Consider the following 12,693-nt stretch of genomic DNA (forward strand, 5'->3'; position numbering starts at 1 on the left):
AGACCTTGGGGGATAGGGATTTTCTGTCATAGACAAAATGTCTTAGGGATAAAGATGAAGGAAGACAAAATGTCCTCAGACTGAAAAGGTGGGGGTAGGAGAAGTAAGGCAAAAAAGAGGCAACAGAAAAGATCAGCCTCCTGCAAGCCCAGACATCAGGGTGGCAGCATGTAGCAGAGGGTGAGACCTGAGGATCTTCAAGGCAGGAGAGTCTCCAACCACCACCCGCCAAAGACTGAACTGTGGGCCAAGACCCAGATAGAAAAAGGCAACATGGGTCCCAGGAAAAGTGGAGATGAACAACTGGCCACAGACCAAGAGTACTACCTGGTGAGTGAGAGCTCCTCAACCTAGAGACCTACCAGCATTTATGGGACAATGAAGATGGACTATAGGTTATAGACTGGGAGCTGTAGGGACTTCTAGGGAGAAGCTCCTTGGCATAAGGGACAAGAAATTAATACATATCATACCACCCAGCACTCCTGGGAAAGGAAATATTTAGAATGACTGAGACAGCAAACGGGATGTGGACTGGGAGTTCACAAAATGGACCTAGATAACCTTGAAATTATAAGAATCTACAGAAAATATGCTACTTGAACTTTCTGGGTGAATTAGATGGCAGTGAAATGAAAATACTCTGCAGAACATGGGAGACTGAGCACTGGTGTGTGTCTGTAATTGCCGTGTGGAGGGAATGTGTGCAGGATGCTGGGCCACACCTGATTCCACACCAACATATACCACCGGCCAGAGGACTAGATCTTTATAAATGAATTCTGGAGAAAGAACTGCCTCAAGGCCAGATGCACCCAGGCCCTACAAACTTGTCTAGAACTACCCCATATCTGTGTACCACGGGCCACCCCATCGATAAACTCATCAAATTACAAGCCTGACTTGCTATGTGACCTACAGACACAAGGACTCAAGCCATAATCACATCAATACAAGGTGAGCCTAATTCATCTGCAAAGCACAGAAACCACTTAAAGACTATGAAAGCCTAGAAGGAAATAGATTTTCATAGACCTATGGCTGCTTTAGCCTGGAGGAGAAATGGAGGTCACCCCGTGGCACCCACGACTGGCTGAGTAAAGATTACAATGAAATTCGGGAGAGGCAGGAACAAAATTCAGTAATGGTTGTATGAACTGGGAAACTACGGATCAATACCTTATCTTGATTATCATTATATCAATACTTTGCTGCTGCCCACTAGGAAATTCAACCTTCCTGCCTCTAACCATATCTCTCTCTCACAGAAATAGTGAAGGACTGCAGTCTTTGAAAGGTATTTCCCCAGTTAAATTAATATCTAGTACAATGTATATCCACAGAGAAGATAATACAATAAAACAATCAGCATTTCTATTAAAGATACTGTTATATCACTATTTAACATTGTTCTGGAGATAGTAATCCATGCAATTAGATAAGACAAACACTTCGATGCAAAAACACTGGAAAAGAAGAGGATAAAATCTCTATTTACAGGTGACATAACTGTATACCTGGGCCACAGAGAAGCAATGATAAAAGTAATGAAATAATAAAAGTACTTAAACAATAACAATAATTCAGCAAGGGGGACATCCCTGGTGGCGCAGTGGTTAAGAGTCCGCCTGCCAATGCAGGGGACACAGGTTCGAGCCCTGGTACGGGAAGATCTCACATGCCGCAGAGCAACTAAACCCATGCACCACAACTACTGAGCCTGCGCTCTAGAGCCCACGAGCCACAACTACTGAGCTCACACACCACAACTACTGAAGCCCATGTGCCTAGAGCTCTGCAACAAGAGAAGCCACCTCAATGAGAAGCTCTAGAGCTCTGCAACAAGAAAAGCCACCTCAGTGAGAAACCCGTGCACCGCAATGAAGAGTAGCCCCTGCTCAACACCACCACTAGAGAAAGTCCGTGCGCAGCAAAGAAGACTCAATGCAGCCAAAAATAAATAAATAAATAAATAATTTTTAAAAAAAGTAACAAAAAAACATGCAGAAATTAGCAATATCCATATACATGAATAATAATCAGTTGGTAGATATAACTAATAAGAAAATTCTATTTATAATAGTAACAACAAAAGATAAAATACAAAATACATAGGAATAAACAAGAAATGTTCAAAACTTGTATGAAGTAAATATAAACCATTCCACAGAGACACAAAAGTAGATTTAAGAAAATGAAAAGACATCGCTTGTTCTAGATTAAGATGTTCCAACACCATCAAGAGATCAGTTCTAAGTTATATAGTAAGTTTAATGCGACCTCAATAAAAATAGTAGTGAGCTTTCTAATGGACTTGGACAAACTGATGCTAGAGTTCATACGGAAAAATGAAACACGCAAGACTAGTACGGAAAACACTGAAGAGGAGCAATAATGGGGAACTAGCCCTACCAGATATTAAATCATATACAAAGCCTCTATGATTAAAACAGTGTAGTACTGGTACATGAATAGTCAGACCATCCAAAAGTATAAAACATACCCAACTACATATAGAAATCTAGTATATGATAAAGGGGACCAAGATTTCTTTTTTAATTAAATGGTATCGGGACAACTGGACAGCCATGTGGAAAAGATAAAATTAGACCCATTCACACCATATACAGAAATGTACTCCAAATGGATCAGAGGACTGAATGTGCTCTATATTATAAATGAAACTGTATTAGTACTAGAAGAAAGCATGGCTGAATTCCTTTATACCTGTGGGAAGTGAAAGGCTCTCTATGACTAAAAATCCAGATGCAATAAATTTAAGATTAATATACTTGACTACACAGAAACAAACTTTTGCAAGTCAAAAAAACACACACCACAAGCAATGCCAAAAGATAACTGGGCAAAGTATTTGCAATATATATCAAAGTTAAATGACTAATATTCTTAAATATAAAGAACTTTTAAACTCTGAGGGGAAAAGACCAAAATTTATTTAGAAAGTGAGCAAATAACATGAACACTTTAAAAAATGGCCCTGAAACATATGAAAAAAATGTTCAATTCACTTGTGATAAGAGAAATACAAATTAAAACTAGGCTGAGATACAATTTCTCACCTATTAGATTAGCAGAAATTCAGCAGCTTGACAACATGCTCTGCTGCTGAAGCTGTAGCACTCATATACCACTGGTGGGAATTCAAAATAGTACAACCCCACAGGAAGAAAAATTTGGCAAATCTAACAAATCTTATATATACATTTATCCTGAAGACATACTTCCAACAATACAAAGAAATAAAGATTTGCATTACAACACCACTTGTAATTGAAAAATATTGGGTATTACTTAAGTGTCCACATACAGGAGAATTGGTTGAATAAACTGTGGAGTACTATGTAGTTAAAAATTAAAGTTACTCAATTTGTGTATTACTTTTTTCAAATAGTTACTAAATTGTCAGTACATAAATACTTATTAAGTTGTTTGGACCTAAACTAATAAATTAAACCATTAGGTGTTTCTCCTGACCTAGGGATGCTGTGAAAAAATTACTGATATAATAAGTATGTCATGAACTGAGAAAGTTTGGGAACTTCTGATAAAGTCCTGTGAAGACTTTTAAGAGGGCATGTGTACCTGGAGATATGCGATTACTATAGACTGTGGTCAACATAATTTACAATAGGCTAATGAAGGCACTGTCCATAGTAGTAAGTGCTATGCTAGATTTTATGGCGGCTCGCAAGGGTAGCAACTAGTTCAGTCTTTTTTTTATAATTTATTTTATTTATTTATTTTTGGCTGTGTTGGGTCTTCGTTGCTGCGCGCGGGCTTTCTCTAGCTGCGGCGAGCGGGGACTACTCTTCACTGGGGTGCACGGGCTTCTCATTGTAGTGGCTTCTCTTGTTGTGGAGCACAGGCTCTAGGCGTGTGGGCTCAGTAGTTGTGGCACGCGGGCTCAGCAGTTGTGGCTCGGGGGCTCTAGACCGCAGGCTCAGTAGTTGTGGCACACAGGCTTAGCTGCTCCGCGGCATGTGGGATCTTCCGGGACCAGGGCTCGAACCCGTGTCCCCTGCACTGGCAGGCGGATTCTTAACCACTACGTCACCAAGGAAGCCCTAGCCCAGTCTTGAAAGTTGTTTTTTGTTGTTGTTGTTTTGTTTTGTTTTTTTGGAAGGATGGAGTTGAGAGAAAAAATCAAATCAAGATACAATTTTTGGAGAGGTATAAGCTAAACTAAGTTCTGAAGGGCAAGTAGGGGTATATTAGGCTGGGGGAAGGAGGAGTGGTTAAAAATCACAGGAAGAGGAAATGAGGGACTGAAAAAACGCTAGCATTCCAGAAGCCTGGATTGCTGGAACTGAAGACCCTGGGAAAAAAGAAATGAGGCTACAGAGTTAGTTAGGTAAGGAGCAGACCTTAAAAGTTTTATATATGAAATTAAGAATAAAAGGAATTTGGATTGTATTAATTAGCAAGAAGGAGCTGTGAAAGGGTTTTAAGCAGGGGAGTATCGTGAATACTCTAACCAAGTGTGGAAAAAAGATTGGGTGGGGGGGACCCAACCAGAGGCTAAAAGGCTGCTACAATAATCCAGAATAGATCTAGACAGGGCAGCTGAACTAAAGCATCTGCAATCACTCAGTAGTGGGGCAACCTCATTTTCAATGGGTTACTATGCTAGCTTCTCAACCGCAAAAGAAAGCAACAGATCCCGTGGCTTCGAAGACAACAGTCATGATCTTTGTGGAAACTGGGGATCTTTGCCCTACCTTCACAATGTGTCTGGGAGTAGAAGTCGTTTCATAATCTTGCTGTGTTTTATTCTCCAAGATGACATTGACAAACCCTGATATTTAGTATCAATAAGTGAATTCTGCAATGAAATTAGATCCCAGACTTCAAAGAGATTATGTGTGTCAAGCGTTATGTCTGTTTACTGAACCTAATACAGGACTCGAGCTGTGAGGGCCTCTAAGAATACTAACATGTTTTATGGAAGCTTGCTTCTTGGCTTGTACAGAATGCTCTCTTGATGTCGAGGAATAAGTTTTCACCTTCAGGTATAATTAAATCAAAGATGCAAATTCTCTTCTAAAATTTACTCAAACATCTTTTAAGAACTCACAGAGCTTTAACTGAATTTTTTCTATATTGTAACCAAATCCTTAGGAGTGCAATAGGGTAGTAAGAAAGGTGTTTTAGAGCTAAAAACCAAAAAACAAACAAACAGAAAAACACAAAGAATAACTGTTACTAATGGGGGCTGGAGAATAAGCTATTTTTTACTTGAGCTCTACACTTCTTTTTTAAACCAAGAGATGAACACATCCTTAGAATTAAGCCCATTGAAAAGGGCATTTTTTAAAAAAAAGTGCACAGCCTTGGGAAGAGTGAAGAGAATTCTATTGGTACCGAAGAGCAGTTAGACCCTTACAAGAATTCTGCCACCTTTAAGCCTCCATACTAAACCCAAAGAGAAAATAATATATGGTCTGAAATGGTAGAAACAGACCCAGTACACCTCTGCTTTTTTACCATTCTTTCCACTCTCCCACAACCTCTCCCCCGTGTCCTTCAGTCCAAGAAAGAACTAAAAAAACAGCAAGATTGCAGGAAAGGTCACTACAAACAGGTCTCCAACAGTCCTCTCAAATAGGGACTATTCAGGTACTTGAAAGGTAAAAAGTAATAATCAAACACCAAAGTTGAGTTCCTTATACTCTACTCTCCCGGGACACTTATATGAACAATGCCCATCCATTTTTTCATCGTGGCACACGCAGAAGGTGATAATATGTGGAAGGTCATAAACAGAAGACTGGCTGCTATCTGAGGCCACCTGGCCAGGGTCACTGGTTACCCCAGGCCCCATGTGATGGCCAAGACTACTGAGGAGATCAGTATCTTTGCTTTCTTAAAGCTCAGCTCAATCAGAATCGAATTCTTTCTCAGTCTTTTAGGATTAATTGCAATAGCCAATGCTCTCAGAAATTGTTACTTTATTTTTTATTTTTAAAATTTTATTTATTTATTTATTTATTTATGGCCATGTTAGGTCTTAGTTTCTGTGGGAGGGCTCTCTCTAGTTGCGGCAAGTGGGGGCCAGTCTTCATCACGGTGTGCGGGCCTCTCACTATCGCGGCCTCTCTTGTTGCGGAGCGCAGGCTCCAGACGCGCAGGCTCAGTAATTGTGGCTCACGGGCCTAGTTGCTCCGCGGCATGTGGGATCTTCCCAGACCAGGGCTCGAACCCGTGTCCCCTGCATTGGCAGGCAGATTCTCAACCTCTGCGCCACCAGGGAAGCACCAGAAATTGTTACTTTAAAATCCAGACCCTATTACGTACTAGCGGCCCAGCTTCCAGCAAATAACTTCCCTTAGCCTTAGTAAAGTATGGAAAAACTATCTATCTTGCAGAAGTAGTGTGGAGATTAAAAATTATACGCTCTTATCACAGTGCTTGGCAGGAAATCAATGTAGGAGGACTGTTATTACCAAGACAGTTGTTGAAATAAGGGAAATCTGACCTCTGTATAGTGGTTACGTCACTGAGATAAGAAATTACAGTCTTCACTCTCCCTAGTGTCTAAAATTAAAACATTTTATAAAACAGTGAAAACCACGAACTGTCTCCCTACTTCCTCAAAATCATAATCTTTTTCCCCATTAATATTCACAGCCTCTTATTCCAGTATTTTAAAAGTGATTGTCTTCACAACCCATGTACAAATGCATATTACACTGACACACACATATACAAGAAGTGATACTGGTACATTTATCTATGTTCTGTAGAAGCTGAGCTTGGAAAACCAGTGTAGGACCAGACATTCGGAGAGGAAAGACGATATCAGCACTTTTTTATTTGAACCTCACTACAGTGAAAATAACCCAACCATCTATAGACAAAAACTATCTCCCCACACAAATGGTAGACAAGTTTCTTTCCTGTAATTAGCCCCTTTTCCCTGAAAAGAGTTGTATGAAGAATTAACTGCAAAGAAAGTGTTGTATGAAGAATTACTTCAAAATAATTGATACAGATGACTGCACACTCAGCAGACACACTGGAGAACAGCATCTGGATCGCTGGAAAAGTGTTAAAAGTGGCTCCTGGTAAATCACGTCAAGGTCATAAGAGGATGTCAGAGGACTTCATGTACCCGTGGAAAAAAATGAGCCACTATAAGCAATTCTGCGATGTACCACGTTATCTCAACAGTGGTAACTCCCAATTTCCTCTATTTGATTAAGATAGGATATGGTTATAAACTTCCTATCACCAGGAAATCTCTTCTTGATAACCCTGGGCAAAAAAGCTAAAGTAGTAAACATTTAACACTGGAATGTAAGTTATTATAATGCCCAATCACAATACCCCAAATATAATTTTAATCTTTCAGGGGAGGATAGTTTTGGAAGGATGGCAAAGGATTCTTCTTGATTTGTCCTTTGACCATGCTAAAGAACAGAAAGACAAAGCAAAATTTGCAACCAAACTGAAACAAAAACACAAACAAAAAAACCTTAGCCCCCCCAAATAAATGACTACTGGAAGGCAACTGTGAGATCACCTACACATTCATTCATTCACTGAAGAGCTGTGTGAATAACTTCTATGTTCTGGCCACATCGCATGGAAACACAGGGATGAGTAAGACATGGCTCCTGCCCTGAAGAAATTCATAATCTAAAAATAATGTTTTAAGAGTCACAAGAGTCATTTTATAATAATATTGCGTTAATAGAGACAGAAACGTAAGCGAATAAGACATATTTAAATACATTAGTAAACATAAGCTAAAAGGAATACCTTTGGTGAAAACTGAGTTCACTAACGACATTTAGTATATACTTTTTGGAGCATGATTAAAGTTGTAATTTACTTCCAGGACAAGAATTAACTCATGACACATATTTTATAATGATCTCCCCCCTCCGCCCCGCTGCCCGCGGCCCCCAAACACAATTCGTAAATTAGGTGCTTTTCAGCTTGACAGGCAGGGCGTGGCCCTGGAGTTCTCATACAACCTCAATGACACTTGGATGAGCTCTCGCAAGTCTGGACATTCAGGTTTCCGAGAAAAGGCCAGTCAACTCCCTAATTCTCCCTAAACCTTGAAACAACACTGCCACCTCTCTGCGCCGTCACCCCCGCCCACTTACACACATATCCCCAGCCTAAAGCACACAAATCACATCTTCCACTTCTGGAAAACCTTCAGGAACGAACCACGGAGGAAACACCTCCCTCACTCAAAATATCCATATTCTCGTCCTCGTTTCAGAGGCTTGATTCCCGATTATTGGTTAAACCTGTGCAAGAGCCCAGGACCGGCTATTCAGTTCAGTGCGGACCATCTAATGACTTCAACCTGAAAAAGCTATTCCTTTAACTGGCACAAAACCCTACCGGAGACGCTTAAAAAGCAACTGCTCGCACACAGACAAGGAGTGAAAAAAAGGGAAGGAGGGGAGAGGGGCGGAGTGAGGCGCGGGGACTGCGGCGACCGGTCCCCCCAGGTTGCGGGCACCGCCCAGGCGGGGACCTCGGCGCGGCGGGCCAGAGATGCGGGGTGACCTTCCGACGAGGCCAACTCGAGGGGGTGCCGGGGTCGGGAGACCTCGCCGCAACTGTCCGCTCTCGGGAGTGCACTCGCCCGCACAGCGGCGAACCCGGCGCCCCGGATTCCAGCCCGGGCTCGTCCCGCAGCTGGTTCCCGGGCAGAACGCGGGAGGTGCAATTTCGGCGTCCGGGCCCGGCGCCTGGGCCTCGGCCCGCCGCCGCCCAGACACACCCCCGCCACCGCCCCGGCGGCCCCAGCCCCTCCCCAGGCGACCCGAGCGGGCATCGCTCACCTGCACCGCAAGCCGGTCCACCGCCCCGCGGGCTCCGGAAGCCGCGGCTGAGCTGGCTCCAGCTGGAGAGTGCTTGGCCCTTGTCGTCCAGGAGGCTCCGCGCCGGGAGCGGCAGAAGGAGGAGTCCGACAGGAGGCGGTGGAGTCTGGGCGGCAGGAGGAGGCGGAGGAGGGCTCGGGGCGCCCCGCTCTCGGGAGATCCACCCTCCTGCTGGCCGCTCTGCAGCAGCAGCCGCAGATCACTTCCGGGGCGCTGGGAGTGGGGCGGAGCCTGCTGGGAAGCAACTTCCTGTCCGCGGGCTGAGAGGAGGATGTGGGGGCCGGGGCTGGAGAACAATGGCCGGAGGGAGCGGGCCAGCTGGCCTCCACCCTCCGCGCGCTGAGGGCGGGCTGCACTGCCTCTCGGGCGACCCCACCCCCGGCTCTCTGCTCCCGGCGAGGTGAAGTCACCTCCCCGGGGCCCGGGAGGGGCCGCGGGCCTCGCAGTTTCCCGGATCTCGGCGCCGGCGCCACGACGTCCTTGTGTCTCTTCTGGGGACCAGGAGGGGGTTCTTGGGGAAGGAGGGGGAGAGCGGAGGCCGCCATCTTGCTTCCAGGGGGCGGCCTCTTCTCCCGGGGCGTCCTAGGCCGCTCCGTCCTGTGGTCGGGATTTTCCCAAGTGGAACCGGCAACGTGGCTCGTCGCGGGCTGAATCCCTGGAGACGGGTCAGTCGCCTGCCCTGGCTGGAGGGTCTCGGTGGCCGCCCTGGGCCTCCTAACAGCTGATCCCGGGAGAACTCGCATCCGCGGATAGTCGGGGATCCTTTTCTGAGGATTCTCGAACCCCCTACGACACTGCGGGTCTGATGTCTGGTGTGGCACTGAGATCATCCCGCGCCCCCATCCTGTGATTTGGGAGCCTAAATTGGAAGTAGTTCCACTAAATCGTGTGCTTTATTTAATCCTTCCACAGGTTCGAAATCGATCGTTAGACTAACGTGCGTTAGCAGCTGCCCTCTTAACTCTAGATATTTATTCCCTTATCCTCCTCCCTCCCCACCTCGCACCTGAGTAGCAACACTCATTGCTTGACACAGTCCATTCCAGGGATGCCCAGACTAATGGAAGCAAATAATTACGGTTGGAAGTATGGCATATCAAGGTATACAGAGAAAGAAATGGATGAGTTTACTAAAACTGGGTCAGATTTTCAAGATAAACAGGGATTTTACAGCACCAAAAAGGGATTTTACAGCACATCCAGATCCTGACAAAAAGGACACGAAACAAAGGAACAAATAAAGAGTACTGAGAAGTCTGAGTAGTAATTACAGGACTTAAAAGTTCAAGCCTGGGCCGCTGAAAAAGATGAATCTGAAGAAGCAGTCAGGAGTCAAACATGAACTGTCTTTCATGCTGTGGTGAGGCAATGAATAGAGGAATGACCCCGGACAGACTGACAATTTAAGCTGTTGGTGGAGGACAGGTTACTTGAGGGGAGGAGCAGGGTAAGCAGAGAGCTTGTAGACAAGGAGCCATTACAGAAATCAAGAGAAAGGATAACCATAATGTGAGTGGCAGTGAGCATCCGAAGAAGATGGATTCCTAAAATGTTCAGGATGCCAAATCAACTAGTTATGATAATAGATTCTCGGGAAGCAAGTGCTTGCTGGATAAAAGAATGGAAGTGACAATACTGATGTCTTCTTGTTCTGCTTTCGGGGGAGGATAAAGGTGTGTTTTACCAAATGAAATAAGGAAGGATTGGGATGGGGTTAGGGCAGAAAATGAGTGCCATTTTGGACCTGGCGAGTTTTAAGTACCGATGGTGGTGTCTAATGGCAGTTGCTGTGTGGGTCTACAGCTCTGGGTAGGGTGGGGTATGAAGTTACAAACCCCACAGGCTTGTATTACCACACCCGAGCCAACTGCAGCCTCACTTTATTGAGCACAGATTCAAAGCCACTTCTCCTTTCTCCCTAATTTTTCTTGGGAAAAATGCTGAAATATTACATTTTAAAAAATCCCCATGTGGTGATATATGCATAATGGTCTTCTAAGGACCATGTTTCTTCTAAGGGCCATAAAGTTTAGGCTTACAAGAAACTGAATATGACAAAAGCATAACTAGTATAGCATCATAAAATAATATCATTGTTACCTTAATTAAAATTTTTAAAATTTAATTATTGACAAGACAGATTAGTTAAACTGGCCACAGATGGAGGATTGAGGATGGTAGGTTACACAAATACCTGTTGAATGGAGAACTAGAAGGAGGATAGCTTTAAGAAGAGTGAGCAATGGGAACGCAATGAAAGACAACCTCAAGTTCATTAGTCAGCCTGTCTCAGCTGATTCTTGTTTGTTCACAGCCATGCTAACCTAGCTTAAAGCAGTCAGAAATAGAATGGATCATTTTTGAGCAGAAGCTTCAGAAAGCCACATACAGCAAAAGCCCTGATAATAGGTACAGTGGCAAACCAAAGACTAATTATTAGTTGTTATTCTATATTCCTGTATAGCAGGATTTTTTGAACACAAAAAATGAGGGACTCTCACCTTTAGTTCTTAGATTATTCAAATACATTTATTCTCAATTTTCCTAGAATAGAATTACATTTAGGTGTATTGACCAACCATGTAATGGATAATATACTGAACTAGAAATGAGAGCAATGATCTTGAGTCCCAAAGTTCTTTTCACCATATGACCCAAGCAAAGTCATTTAACCTCTCTATGCCCTAGTTTCTTTGACTATAAAATAGAGATTATAATAACTTTCTACCAGCCTGCCTCTCGGAGATAAGAAATAACAAATTAATGCTTTAAAAGCTCTTTGAGGTACTTGGATGAAAGGGCATAATTGTAAGTATATATTATTAATAATTAGCACTAGTATCCAGTAGAACTCATGAGCATTTCAAAATTTCCTGCCTGGGCACCTCAAAGAACATGAAGGGTTCTGTTTTAAAACATACTTAGATTTGGGAATTCACTGGCAGTCCAGTGGTTAAAACTGGCTCTTTCACTGCTATGGACCCAGGTTAGATCGCTTGTCGGGGCACTAAGATCCCACAAGCTGTGTGTTGTTGCCAAAAAAAATTTTTTTAATAATAATAATAAATACACACACATACACACTTAGGTTTCTTGTTGACTTGTTAATTTTTATTATTTATAAACCAACCTTATGTACTAACATATGGTATGAGTAAAAAGTAAGAGAAGAGTTTTAGTAACTACAATTCTTATGTTGGCTGCTACTTATAGCTAATATATACTTTGGGGAGACGTATGAGATAGGTACGCTTTTGTCAGAATCATGTTTTAGAATTAATGATTAGTCTACTACAGTCATTTAACTGGAATTTTGTATTAAAGCATTACTCATGTCCCCATAGAATAATAAGACTTAGCATGCAGTTACATGTTTGTCTGTAGCATGAAGGTGAGCATTCCTATAAATCTTCTGTCATTCTCATCATTGTTTAATCAGAAATACAAAATAAAATACATAGTCCTCTGAGGTTTTGTCCAGTGTCTATCCCTAAAGTAGATGAAATTTTGCCTCTTAGATTGGTTTCTTCAGTATTTCTCTTTTGAAAGGTGTATGCGTATATAAACACATACATTTAAATATATTCATGGCTATATAATGTACATATTTATTTTTATATATGTGCTTATCGTATACCAATTTATAAACATATCAATATACAAAAGCTATACATATAGTAGTAACTGGTAACAACAAAAGCCTCCTAGATGTATTGGGGGTCAGATGAGAAAGTAGTTGGTTATTAGCAATTTATCTCTAAACTACTTGAAATACATATTTTATTACTAGTAGTGTTATAAGCATTGTCCATAATACCCATGGTAC

The 12,693-nt window shown here is 42.7% G+C and overlaps 1 protein-coding gene across 3 annotated transcripts in view; it reads right to left on the minus strand.

Annotated features, from left to right (window-relative positions):
* The window catches only part of RALA (RAS like proto-oncogene A), a 72,161-nt gene extending 63,006 nt beyond the window's left edge, over positions 1–9,155 (minus strand). For all 3 annotated transcript variants that reach the window (XM_061197573.1, XM_061197572.1, XM_061197575.1), the window contains exon 1: positions 8,829–9,155. The gene's annotated coding sequence lies outside the window, so the exon portion shown is untranslated. The remainder of the gene's footprint in view (positions 1–8,828) is intronic.
* Between the last annotated feature and the right edge of the window lie 3,538 nt (positions 9,156–12,693).

This window comes from Eubalaena glacialis, chromosome 8, assembly GCF_028564815.1.
Source record: "Eubalaena glacialis isolate mEubGla1 chromosome 8, mEubGla1.1.hap2.+ XY, whole genome shotgun sequence".
In the NCBI taxonomy this organism is placed as follows: domain Eukaryota; kingdom Metazoa; phylum Chordata; class Mammalia; order Artiodactyla; family Balaenidae; genus Eubalaena; species Eubalaena glacialis.